General features: G+C 42.3%; 1 protein-coding gene across 2 annotated transcripts in view; it reads right to left on the minus strand.

Annotated features, from left to right (window-relative positions):
- Positions 1-12868, minus strand: part of ARMC2 (armadillo repeat containing 2) — a 242905-nt gene extending 230037 nt beyond the window's left edge. Inside the window, exons 1-3 of one of the 2 annotated variants that reach the window (XM_059889700.1) lie at positions 12717-12868; positions 7780-7911; positions 5453-5619 (exon numbers count right to left, since the gene is read on the minus strand). The gene's annotated coding sequence lies outside the window, so the exon portion shown is untranslated. Of the gene's footprint in view, positions 1-5452; positions 5620-7779; positions 7912-12582 lie in introns of both variants that reach the window. The other variant, XM_059889698.1, reaches the window with a different exon arrangement.
- Between the last annotated feature and the right edge of the window lie 446 nt (positions 12869-13314).

Below are 13314 nucleotides of genomic sequence, written 5' to 3' on the forward strand. Positions count from 1 at the left end.
AAAACAGTGAGAGCTTTACTTCTTCTTTTCTGATCTGGATTCCTTTTATTTATTTTTCTTCTCTGATTGCTGTAGCTAGGACTTCCAGAACTATGTTGAATAATAGTGGTGAAAGTACACACTCTTGCCTTGTTCCTGATCTTAGGGGGAATGCTTTCAGTTTTCACCATTGAGAATAATGTTTGCTGTAGGCTCATCATATATGGCCTTCACTATGTTGAGGTAGGTTCCTTCTTTGCCCATTTTTTGAAGTTTTAATCATAAATGGGTGCTGAATTTTGTCAAAGGCTTTTTCTGCATCTATTGAGATTATCTTATGTCTTTTATCTTTCAATTTGTTAATATGGTGTATCACATTGATTGATTTGTGTATATTGAAGAATCCTTGAATTTCTTTTTTTTTTTAGACTATCACAAGTGGAATTTTATTTTAAAATAGAGCCTTGGTTGGTAAATTTCTGATTTTAGTTTATTCTTTATTTTTTTTTATTTTATTTTATTTTTTTAAATTTTATTTTATTTTTAAACTTTACATAATTGCATTAGTTTTGCCAAATAAACCCAACTTGATCATGGTGTATGAGCTTTTTGATATGTTGCTGAATTCTTTTTGCTAAAATTTTGTTGAGGATTTTTGCATCTATGTTCATCAGTGATATTGGCCTGTAGTTTTCTTTTTTTGTGTTGTCTTTGTCTGGTTTTGGTATCAGGGTGATGGTGGCCTCATAGAATGAGTTTGGAAGTGTCCCTTCCTGTTCAATTTTTTGAAAGAGTTTTAAAAGAATATGCATTAGCTCTTATCTAAATATGTTTAAATAAAATTCTCCTGTAAAGCCATCTGGTCCTGGGCTTTTGTTTTGGGGGAGATTTTTGATCACAGGTTCAATTTCAGTGCTTGTAATTGGGTTGTGCATAATTTCTATTTCTTCCTGGTTCAGTCTTAGAAGATTGAACTTTTCTAGGAATCTTTCCATTTCTTCCAGATTATCCATTTTATTGCCATATAGTTGTTCATAATAGTCTCTTATAATCCTTTGTATTTCTGCATTGTCTGTTGTAACCTCTCCTTTTTCACTTCTAATTTTGTTGATTTGATTCTTCTCTCTTTTTTTCTTGATGAATCTGGCTAAAGGTTTGTCCATTTTGTTTATCTTTTCAAAGAACCAGCTTTTAATTTTATTCATCTTTACTACTGTTTCTTTCATTTCTTTTTCATTTCTTTCTGCTTGGATCTGTGATTTCTTTCCTTCTACTAATTTTTGGGGTTTTTTGTTCTTCTTTTTCCAGTTGTTTTAGGTATAATGTTAGGTTATCTAGTCGATATTTTTCTTGTTTCTTGAGGTAGGACTGTATTGCTATAAACATCCCTCTTAGAACTGCTTTTGCTACATCCCATAGGTTTTGAGTTGTCATGTTTTCATTGTCATTTGTTTCCAGAAATTTTTTGATTTCCCTTTTGACTTCTTCGGTAACCTGTTGGTTATTTAGAAACGTGTTGTTTAATCTCCATGTGTTTGTGTTTCTTACATCTTTTTTTTTTTTTTGTACTTGATATCTAGACTCATAGCATTGTGGTCAGAGAAGATGCTTGATATGATTTCAATTTTCTTAAATTTACTGAGGTTTGACTTGTGACCCAAGATGTGATCTATCCTGGAGAATGTTCCATGTGCACTTGAGAAGAAGGTGTATTCTTCTGCTTTTGGATGCAATGTCCTGAAGATATCAATGAGATCCATCTCATCTAATGTATCATGTAAGATTTGTGTTTCCTTCTTAATTTTCAGTTTTGATGATTGGTCCATTGGTGTGAGTGGGGTGTTAAAGTCTCCTACTATTATTGTGTTACTATCAATTTCTCCTTTTGTCTGTTAGTGTTTGTCGTATGTATTGAGGTGATCCTATGTTGGGTGCATAGATATTTACAATTGTTGTATCTTCCTCTTGGATTGATCCCTTGATCATTATGTAGTGTCCTTCCTTCTCTTGTAATCTTCCTCATTTTAAGGTCTATTTTGTCTGATATGAAACATTGCTACTCCAGCTTTCTTTTGCTTTCCATTTGCATGGAATATATTTTTCCATCCTCTCACTTTCAGTCTCTATGTGTCTTTAGGTCTGAAGTGGGTTTCTTTTAGACAGCACATATATGGATCTTGTGTCTTTTGCTTGGAGCATTTAATCCATTTACATTTAAAGTAATTTTTGATATATGTGTTCCTATTGCCATTTTCTTAATTGTTTGGGGTTGATTTTGTAAATCTGTTTTCTTCTCTTGTATTTCTTGACTATATAAGTCCCTTTAACTGCTGGGGTCCAGCCCCGGCTGATCCAGGATATCCGAAGTGGGGACGGCGTCGGCGAGGGTCAGGATACCATAGCTTCAATTAGATATTAATTAAAGATATAAAGAGTAATAGAATAAGGATAGCTCAGTAGGAAAATTCAGTGGAGAAAAGAGGCTGAGTAGCTTGGTTTACGTGGGAGACCAATAAAACTTCAAGACAAGAAGTTTGCACCACTTACGTAGGCCACAGGCATCCTTCCGTTCTCCCGAAGGAGAGGAGACACTGAGGCCTCCCCAGTCGGATCTTAGAAGCCCAGGCATAATTAGTAAGCATGGCGGGTTCCGCGCTCCAGATGGAGACTCAACCAGAGTGAGAGAGAGAGCAACATGGGGAGACCAGTATTTCGAGAAACTGATCCCAATTCTTTATTTTCCAGAGTCTGTTTTTATACACTGAGATGTTATACAAAAGTCACGTGGGGACAGCAGTCCTGACTTTTATTAAAGTCAGGTGCTTCACACAAATCTATACAGAGGTCTTAGGGGTGTTACATCATCTTCTGGCCAGGGGAGGCCTGCTGACAATTTACAACCCTCTCCTTGTGACAACGGTCAGTCAACCAGGACACTTATTTCTCCAGGGGTGATTATTCTTAAAACAGACGCCACCCAAATAAAGTTACATTCCTACAGGGTGAGGGTATAGTGGGTTTTAGTTAAGGAAAGAATTTACTTAGCCTAAGGTCTAACGTGATTAATATCAAAGGTTAATACTTATTTCTTCTATATATTCATTAATGTGTGTAAGGGCAGGGGATATGGAGACTTAGCAACAAACATTGGCTCAACAAATGAAAAACCCTTCACCAACACAATTTCTAATCAGCCCATTATACTTATACTAATAGTTTTCTAACTTTTCTAAGGAACCTGTTTTTAGAAGGTTTAAAGCATCTCGTGCCTCTCACGGTTGGGAGGCTGTGAGCAATCACATGTGGCCGGACAAGCCTGTCAGGCAGGCCAGAGAACCTTCAGAGGAGTTTGTAGGTTAAAACACTCTTATCATGCCCAGGAATTATTATTAACTGGAGCTCTAAGTTAACTCCTTTTCCAAAAGAGGTGGTGGGGTACAGCCTCCCGTAAAGTCAGAGGTGTAGGTGAGAGCACAAAGTAGTAAAGTAGGCAGGCTCTGGTTAATGGGGGTAGATGCTCGAGGATTTCCAGGGGGACTCCTGAGGCTCGATCCCACCTTTGCGTATGTTGAGCCTCCTTCCTCATGACCTTTGCCATGGGCGGAGTACCTCACTCTGGCCCCCAACATTTAACATTTGTTGTAAAGCTGCTTTGGTGGTACTGAATTCTCTTAACTTTTGCTTGTCTGAAAAGCTTTTTATTTCTCCATCAATTTTGAAAAAGATCCTTGCTGGGTACAATAATCTTGGTTGTAGATTTTTTTTCCATTTTAGTACTTTAAATATATCTTGCCATTCCCTTCTGGCCTTCAGAGTTTCTGCTGAAAGATCAATTGTTAAGAGTATGGGGTTTCCCTTTTATGTTACTTGTTGCTTCTCCCTTGCTGCTTTTAATATTCTTTCTTTGTGTTTAGTCTTTGTTTGCTTGATTAATATGTGTTGCAGCATGTTTCTCTTTAGGTTTATTCCATGTGGGACTCTCTGTGCCTCTTGGAGTTGCCTATTTCCTTTTCCATGTTGGGGAAATTTTTAACTATAGTCTTTTCAAAAATTTTCTCATACCCTTTCTTTTTCTGTTCTTCTTCTGAGACCCCTATAATTCGAATGTTGGTGCATTTGATATTGTCCCAGAAGTCTCTGAGACTATCTTCAGCTCTTTTCATTATTTTTACTTTATTCTGCTCTTCAGAAGTTATTTCCACCATTTTATCTTCCAGCTCACTGATTCGCTCTTCTGCTTCAGATATTCTGTTATTGATTCCTTCTAAAGCATTTTTAATTTCAGTAATTGTTTGTCTCTGTATGGTTATTCTTTAATTCTTCTAGGTCTTTGTTAATTGATTCTTGCATTTTCCCCATTTTGTTTTCAAGGTTTTTGATCATCTTTACTATCATTATTCTGAATTCTTTTTCAGGTAGTTTACTTATTTCTTTTTTCGTGTTTCTAGTTTGTTCCTTTATTGGTGTAGTATTTCTCTGCCTTTTCATTATTTTTTTTTTAACTTATTGTGTTTGAGGTCTCCTTTTCCCAGGCTTCAAGGTTGAATTATTTCTTCCTTTTGGTTTCTCCCCTCCTAAGATTGGTCCAGTGGTTTGTGTAAGCTTCATATAGGGTGAGATTTGTGCTGAGTTTTTGTTTGTTTGTTTTTCTTCAGATGGGCAAGGCTGAGTGAGGTGGTAATCCTGTCTGCTGATGATTTGGATTGTATTTTTGTTTTGTTTGTTGTTTAGATGAGGCATCCTACACAGGGTGCTACTGGTAGTTGGGTGATGCTGATTGTTGTATTCAGGTGGTTTACTTTGTGTGAGTTCTCACTATTTGATACTTCCTAGGGTTAGTTCTCTGGTCGTCTAGGGTCTTTGAGTCAGTGCTCCCACTCCAAAGGCTCAGGGCTTGATCTCTTATGTTTTGTAAACAGTGATATTGCTGACCTTGGTAGCACTTGGCCTGCATGCCCACTTGGCAATGGGCCACTTTTGTCTGTCTTAGTGTATCAGTAGTCTTTGAAGATTCCTTGCTGCTGCTGCCCAGAGAGAATAAACATGTCTGCAGTCCCCACAGCTCCTCGAGTCTTCTTCCAGCTTCCCTGGTCACACTTTATCTACCCAGTGCACTGCTGCACAGCAGCCGAACCGTAGCTCCCTCCATCAGTGCTAGAAGGCAGGTGCTACACTGATGACACATGTCATTTTAAACGGGACTCCTACTTGTTCAGTGTCTATGCCACCTGCCTGTGCCCGCCCCCCCCCCCACCACACCTATCCTCCCAGGAGGATGGCACAGTGCCCAGTACACAGGCCCAGGTGTTTGACCTGCTTTTCTTTCCAGTCCAGAGCTGCTACAACCAACAAAGAGCACTTTCTTCTCCTGTGACCAGCTCTTGGGAAAAGCAAAGTCTCCCCAACTCCTCTCTTCTACCTCATCCCTTAAAACAAGCAAATCAGCAATCAGCTCCCCTTTTAGAGAACTTACTGCTAATTCCTCTGTGGAAATGGACGTCAGGGACTGAAAATGATGAGCAGGAAGAAATTGGGGAATCTCCTCAGCTCTCCAAGGCTCTCCCTGATTAGAGCCTGACATTGTCCTTCTTACATGGCTGGCAGGAGCTTCTTCCAGTCGGTATTGGATGCTGAGAAAACCTGTAGAGATTGGAGGCAAAATTAAATTTGATCTAGCTTACCTGCTAGATGAACTGATCAACAGAATTCTTAGCTATTGTGTAGGTACCTACCCAGGATGGCAAACTCTGCAACCTCTCTACCCCATGTCCAAAGCAGACTTGGCTTAACAATCACGACTTCTTTCCTGGTGAGCCTGGATGCCACCCAGAATGCTTTTTAACAAGGTGCTAGAGGCGACCACTAGAAACTCTTTGGATTAGGCCTGTGAGATGGACTTAGTTGTCATTTCTGTCCCACCCTGTCCCATATCCTGGGTGCTCTGCTATATCCACCTTGCAGGAATGCTTGGCTTCTTCTTCTCTTAAGAACAAGAGAGAAGTATTAGCTTTCTTGACCCTCTCCTCCACTGGGGTGTATCAGGTCTCAGGTTTTTAGCAAATCTCAACATTTACCCAATTAGTTTGTGCATATGAATTAGTCAGGGGCTAACTACATGCCTATCAGAAATTTGAGATATTGGTCTAAACGTGGGCAAAGGAGTTCTTATATGTAGATGGGACATTTTATTCAAGTTAATGGAGAGGCCAGTGGGCCCACTTTCTGCTAGTTCCTCATCAGGAGGCCTGTGAGCCTGGCGGCTGAGGCTCCTCACAGGTATGAAGAGGAGGAGGAGGTGATTGAGGCAGTGGTTTTCTTCATGCTCGTGCCCTCCTCTGTGGCCCTTTATGAGGCACTTGGATGAGTGCACACATCTAGTCTGTTTTCACACAAACGGCAGGGTTTGGAGAGCTTGGAGAGATTTCCTATGCTGCTTCCTCAGATGTGGGTCTTGTTAGCATTGACGTACTCTGACAAGCCTACCTTCTTACAATGGTATAAATTGTCTGAAGGCAGGGAGCTGTGGCTCTAGGGAGGAGAGCATTTCTCACGTGAACATGGAAATACAGGCGTCCTGTTCACTCAGGCATGTGGTGGTGCAAGAGGACTTAGAAACAATCTTTCTTTCCCTGAACTGCCCAGTTGCCACTGTGGCACAGATTTGAACCACTGAAGCCTTATTTGGGGGAAATGAAGTCGTAACTGAAGGAGAGTGTCACAGATTAGACGGTGTGAATCACACATACATCTCTCTGGCCAGCCTCTGGAGTTGAAGCCCAGGGGGTGTGGCTGAATTTTCAAGCATGTGTCCCGCGACAGTGACTCAGGTTCACTGGACTGGCCACCTAGACGACACGATTATTTCTGGAAACTTGGAGCTCCATCGCAGAACATGAATTACTGCTATGAGCCAAACTCTATGCCTCGCTTATATCATAAATCAGCTGGAATGAAGTTAAAAGTCACCACTCATAATGTGAACCTATATCCAGAACTGAGATGTGGTTTTGATTTAAGACATACCGTTGTCCTGAAAAGAGTTCAGCCTACGAAGCACCAGGGATCTCTTTATCTGATTAAAGACGAACTGTGGGCATTTGACTGTATATTAGGATCTGGAAAGGGAGGGTTGGACTGTTTTGTATTTCTGATAAGTATCTTCATGTTCAAACAGCTAAAAACTTTTGCCATTTCAAATTTTCATGCAGCAAAATATACCACATACTGATTTCTGAGGCAATGATTTAAAAATGAAAAAAAAAAAAAAACTAAACTAAACACACTCCTCTCTTAAGGTAATGCCTGGGCCTGATTCTACATATTTGACGTATTCCAAGTCTTTAATCCTTTTAACTTTTTAAAAATTTCGAGCAAAATATTTACTTAAATGAAAATATCCTAAGGCTTAGGTTCCTGATTCCAGTATGAAAGAAAGTCCTCCTAGGTTCACTGCCATTTGCCAAGCTGCAATGATTGACGCATGCTGTGACTAAAAAGGGCCTCCTCTTCCCTGTTTCAGAGCATCAGCTCCCTCCCCCTCCTAAGGCCTTCGTTTTCTGCAGTGACTCACTATCCTCCTCATAGGCCTCTCCCCTTCCTGCAAGTGAGTCTTTGAAATTCCCATTTTAAGGGGTAAAAATAGAAGGAAAAAAAAAAAAAAAGAATTCTGCCAAGACAAAGAGCCCTCTCAGTATATCTTTAACAGGAATACCTTAGCCTTCATTCTGAAGCTCTTGAGAACATAGAACCATTTCAGGGCAACTTTCTAAGCACTAGAAACCATTCCCTCTGCCTTCTTACCTTCCATTCCTAGACACTAGTGAGACCTGACTGGCATCTTCCATCTCTCCAGGCTGCATTCTCTGGCTTTTCTATGTGCTTCTCTGCCAAATGGGTCCTGAGTCTCCAGAAAAGTTGGCTCCTTTTTCCACCCTGGTGTATAACAGAAAGAATGGGGAAAAGAGAATTTATTCAAAATGAATCCAGACAGTTCATTCCTGGACCTGGCACTGACTCTCTCTGTGGTATTGAGAAGTTCAGGGCCAGTGTCTCTGGTTTCACTTCCTCATATCACATAGGAGGGACCAGAAGACCTCCAAGGCCCCACCCAGGTCTAGCAGAATAGAATCTAGCCTCCCTCGGCAAGCCCTGGAATTGGGCTCCATGGAACTGATCACTTCTAGTTGGAGCCAAGTGGCTGGTTCTGCTCTAAGAATGTGGTGGGAGGGGCAGGAAGAGGGAAGTGCAGAATTACAGAAGTAGGTGGGGCAGTCAGCTAGTACTTTGCAAAAGGACAGACAGAACAGTAAGGAGGGAGGAAAACAGACACTATGGGCTTCCCTAGTAGCTCAACTGGTAAGGAATCTGCCTGCAGTCCAGGAGACCAGGGTTTGATCCTTGAGTTGGGAGGATTCCCAGGAGGAAGGCGTGGCAACCCACTCTAGTATTTTTGCCTGGAGAATTCCCATGGACAGAGGAACCCGGAGGGCTACACCAGTCTACAATCAATGGGGTCGCAAAGAGTTAGACAAGACTAAGGGACTATATATATATGCACCCTCTCATTATATGTGACATCTAAAATTACCAAGCTCATAGGAACAGAGAACAGATTGGCAGTTGCTAAAGGGAAGGGTGTGGAGGTGGGAAAATGGGTGAAGATGGTAAAAAGGTTTTTATAAACTTTCAGTTATAAGATGAGTAACTTCTAGGGATGTATTATACAGCATGGCAACTATAATTCACAATACTGTATTGTATATTTGAAAGTTGATAAGAGTATATTCTAAAAGTTCTCATCACACACACATAATGTAACTATGTGAGGTGGTAGATGTGTTAACTAACCTTATTTTGCAATATATGCATGTATCAAATCACTACCTTGTACACCTTAACTTTACATAATGTTGTAAGTCAATTATATCTCAATAAAGCTGGGGAAAAATAAGGACAGAAATGGGTGCATGGAAAGATGTTCAACATCGTTAATCATCAGAGAAGTGCAAATCAAAACCACAAGGAGATATCACCTGAGACTTGTTAGAATGACTGTCATCAAAAAGGACACATAACAAATGTTGGCAAGGATATAGAAGAAAGAAAACCATTGTACATTGTTGGTGGGAATGTTGGTGTAGCCTCTTTGGGAAACAATATTCAGATTCCTCAAAAAACTAAAATTAGACCTACCTATGACCCAGAAATTCCACTTCTGATCATATATATCTGAAACAAAAGTACTAATTCAGAAAGCTACATGCACCCCAATGTTCATAGCAGGATTATTTATAATAACCAAGATATGGACCTAGATAGCATATTAAAAAGCAGAGACATTACTTTGCCAACAAAGGTCCATCTAATCCAGGCTATAGTTTTTCCAGTAGTCATGTATGGATGTGAGAGTTGGACTATAAAGAAAGCTGAGCACAGGAGAATTATGCTTTTGAACTGTGGTGCTGGAGAAGACTCTTGAGAGTCCCTTGGACTGCAAGGAGATCCAATCAGTCCATCCTAAAGGAGATCAGTCCTGAGTGTTCATTGGAAGGACTGATGCTGAAGCTGAAACTCCAATACTTTGGCCACCTGATGTGAGGAACTGACTTATTTGAAAAGACCCTGATACTGGGAAAGATTGAAGGTGAGAAGAAAAGGGGACGACAGAGGATGAGATGGTTGGATGGCATCACCAATTCAATGGACATGAGTGTGAGTAAACTCCAGGAGCTGGTGATGGACAGAGAGGCCTGGCATGCTGCAGTCCATGGGGTCGCAGAGAGTCAGACACAACTGAGTGACTGAACTGAAAATATGTAAACAACTTTAGTGTCCATCAACATATGAAAGGATCAAGAAGATGTGAACACACAACAGAATACTACTCAGCCATAAAAAAGAATGAAATGCTGCCATTTGCAACAACATGCATGAACTTGGAGGCTATTACACTTAGTGAAATAAGTCAGAGAAAGATAAATACTGTATGATATTACTTGTATGTGGAATAAAAGAAAATAAAACAAACTAGTGACTATAACAAAGAAACAGACTCACAGATATAGAAAACAAACTGGTGGTTACCAGTGGGGAGAGAAGTGGGAGGAGAGAGATAGGGGTATGCAGTTAAGAAGTGCAAACTACTATGTATAAAACAAGCTACAAGTATATATTGTACAGCACAGGGAATACAGCCAATTTTTTATAAGTGTAAATGGAGTATGCGTGCTTAGTCACTTCAGTCATGTCCGACTCTCTGCGACCCCATGGACCATGGCCAGCCAGGCCCTCTGTCCATGGGATTCTCCAGGAAAGAATACTGGAGTGGGTTGCCATTTCCTTCTCCAGTGATAAAGTATGAAGTGAGTGAAGTGAAGTCGCTCAGTCATGTCCGACTCTTTGCAACCCCATGGTCTGCAGCCTACCAGGCTCCTCCATCCATGGGATTCTCCAGGCAGAGTACTGGAGTGGGTTGCCATTTCCTTCTCCAAATGGAGTATAACCTTTAAATGGAGTATAACCTTTAAAAATTGCGAATCACTGTCATACACCCGACACAGAATACTGTAAATCAACTATACCTCAATTTTTAAGTATGCTATTTAAAAGAAGAAACTGAAAAAAACAATTAAGGATGAACATATATATGGCACTTCACAGTTCAGAGCTTTCACTTACATTGTCTCATTATTATCTCATGAGCAGAATTTCTTAAACATAAGAAGTAGATCTCTCTGTTTAAAAAAACAATCCCTCAAGCCTCTTATCACTGATTTAAATTATTTCACTATGTTTCTTGACTATATCCAAACTAAATATAAGCTAGATATGAAATTTAATTAAAACCCCTTAAACTTTATGGTACTTAGGTAAGTGTCTGGTTTTGCTGAAACTAAATTGCCAACACCAATTAAATGGAAGATTTAGTGTGGGTCTGCGTTGGCTTCTGCACTTGGCCATAGAAACTGTATTGGCAGAGGATGCCTGTGCACTGGGTACATGGTGGGAAATAGCATTAATAACTGCAGAGCTTTTTGGCCACTTCAAGATCATCACTTTCATATTAAACCAAAGTTCTGCCAGAAGCGAGCCTTGAAAGCCATCTCTAACTGTGGCCATCCGAGACCTCTGCCTCTTCCACTTAAAGATAAGGTTCGTGCCTTGCTGGCCAATTCTTGCTGCAAGCTGTTAGATAAAGACAGGCGTAGAGACACAGGTGTGTGTCTGCATGCCTGTGAACGCGGGCTTTGGCTTCTGGCAGGCTTTTCCTGTCACATCCTCTGGGGAGGCCCAGGTCTCCCACCTCACTAGGGGTACTGCCTTCACAGCCTGCAGGCCCCAAAGAGCCAGGAGGCACTTGAGGCTTGGTGGTCACCCAAATGACCCAGAAGTGGTTCATTTAATTTGGAGGATCATCACTGCAGAACTCTCAGTGCTACATAGACCTGTTGAGAAGCAGTGGTCTGAGCTATAAGATGTCACATTCTGTTTTAAAGCCCTGCTCCTGCTTTTTGTTAACTGTCATTTAATCCCAAGTCACCAAACCTCCCCACATGTCAATTTTTTTCTCTGAAAGATGGAAACATTAATAACACCTGCTCATCTAATCTTACAGGAGTGCTACAGTGCAGTGGTTCTCAAAGTGTGAGCCCCAGGACAGCCCACGAGCAGCACCTGGAAATGAAAAATGCAAATTCTTAGGTCCCACCCCAGACCTACAGACTCGGCACTTGTGGGTTGTGGGCAAGCAATTTGTGTTTGAACAAACCCTCTAGGTAATTCTGATGCCTTCTATAGTCTGCTAAAAAGAGAGGAGATAATGAAGGCGAATAGCATCTGCAAACTGCAATGCCTGTGTCCTCACTTTGAGAACCACAAGTCTCCAGAAATGCTGGTGGCTGTTCTGCTACCCAGGCTCTCGTTAAAATACCAATAGCCCTCAGTATTTGTATAACAGTTGTCAGTCGCTCCCAATAAGCATGGAAGGCAGTTAGGTGAGAATAACCCTTTCCAGAACAGACCAGAAGGCTGAGAGTCTCCATGGCAGACAAGGGGGAAGGAGAAAGGAGACAGGGGTTTGGAGCTGCACAGATGGAACATATTCCAGCTCTGCCACTTACCAGCTACATGACCTTAGGCAAATTACTTAAAGGACATTCTAATGGTGCTAATGACCTCCAAAGGGTTACTGAGATTAAATGACAACAATACATGCCAAGCACTCAGCTCAATGCATGGCTCGTGCAGGAATTCAATATATGACACCTATCTTAAGTAACAGGGTGTCCAGGCTGTCTGAGGTTCCCACCAGGACCAGTCCTCTCTCCCACATTGCTCAAGTTCCTCCCTACCGTCCTGTCTCTTGTTATACTCATCACCACCAGCCACACCCTCACCCTTGCTTCCCTGGAGCTTCCTGACCTTAGACTTAAGACCGCCACCCTAAAGTGTCCCAGAAAGGTTAACCACCAAGAAAGGAAAGGGGGCATTTCCCAGAATGGCAAAGCTGCCTCCAAAGACAGGTCAGGCCGTGCTCTGAAACCTGAGAGATGGCAGGCAACCCACGGAGCAAGTCTTTCCTCTGCATCCTTCCCCTTCTCTGACCTGGAGGTGTGGCAGGTACAGCCTGAGATGGGCAGAGTGGACAGGAGCCGACCCACAGCCTTTGTCCATTGTTGAGCCCACCCACCCAGGGTTTATCTCTCAGGTGGCTCCCACCTATCTGCGCAGGTTCAGACCTCTGAGATGGGTCATATGAACTCAGCTCATCTTCTCTGGGATGACTCAGGGTCTGACTCAGGACCTCCTGTCCTCCCAGAAAGGACAGGAGGTCAGATGCCTTCCGGTTTAGTAAGGGCACTCCTTGAGGCTGCCTTTTGTCACCCATCCATAGTGGGAATTCTCCTTCTGTGAGCAGGGAGCCACACCCTTCCCCAGAATGGGGGGTGGGGTGGGGTGGGGTGGGGTGGGGTGGGGTGGGGTGGGGTGGGGTGGTCTTTCCAGGTGGCATGGAAGCAGGGTTGGTTTCACAATGGCCAGCCCACAGGTAAGGGACCAAGGGCAGGCCTGGCCCCAGCAGCTGAATGGGACACGGCCTCCTGAACCTGCTTGGTCAGCCCTCCCCAGGCCTCCCTCCTGGGCCGCACCTGCTTGGTGCTCCGCCCACAGGAACAGCAGGGGAGAGAGGCTACAGCCGGCAGGGGAGGCAGAGGAAGGACAGAAGAGTTGGGGTAACTGAGTGCTCCATGATGCCTGCAAACCAAATGAAGCTGCAAACCGCCAGGCGGTGCTGGGCCACTCCTGATCATCCAGCTCTCCCCCGAGAGCCCCGGAGAA

This window comes from Bos taurus, chromosome 9 (genome assembly GCF_002263795.3).
Source record: "Bos taurus isolate L1 Dominette 01449 registration number 42190680 breed Hereford chromosome 9, ARS-UCD2.0, whole genome shotgun sequence".
In the NCBI taxonomy this organism is placed as follows: Eukaryota; Metazoa; Chordata; class Mammalia; order Artiodactyla; family Bovidae; genus Bos; species Bos taurus.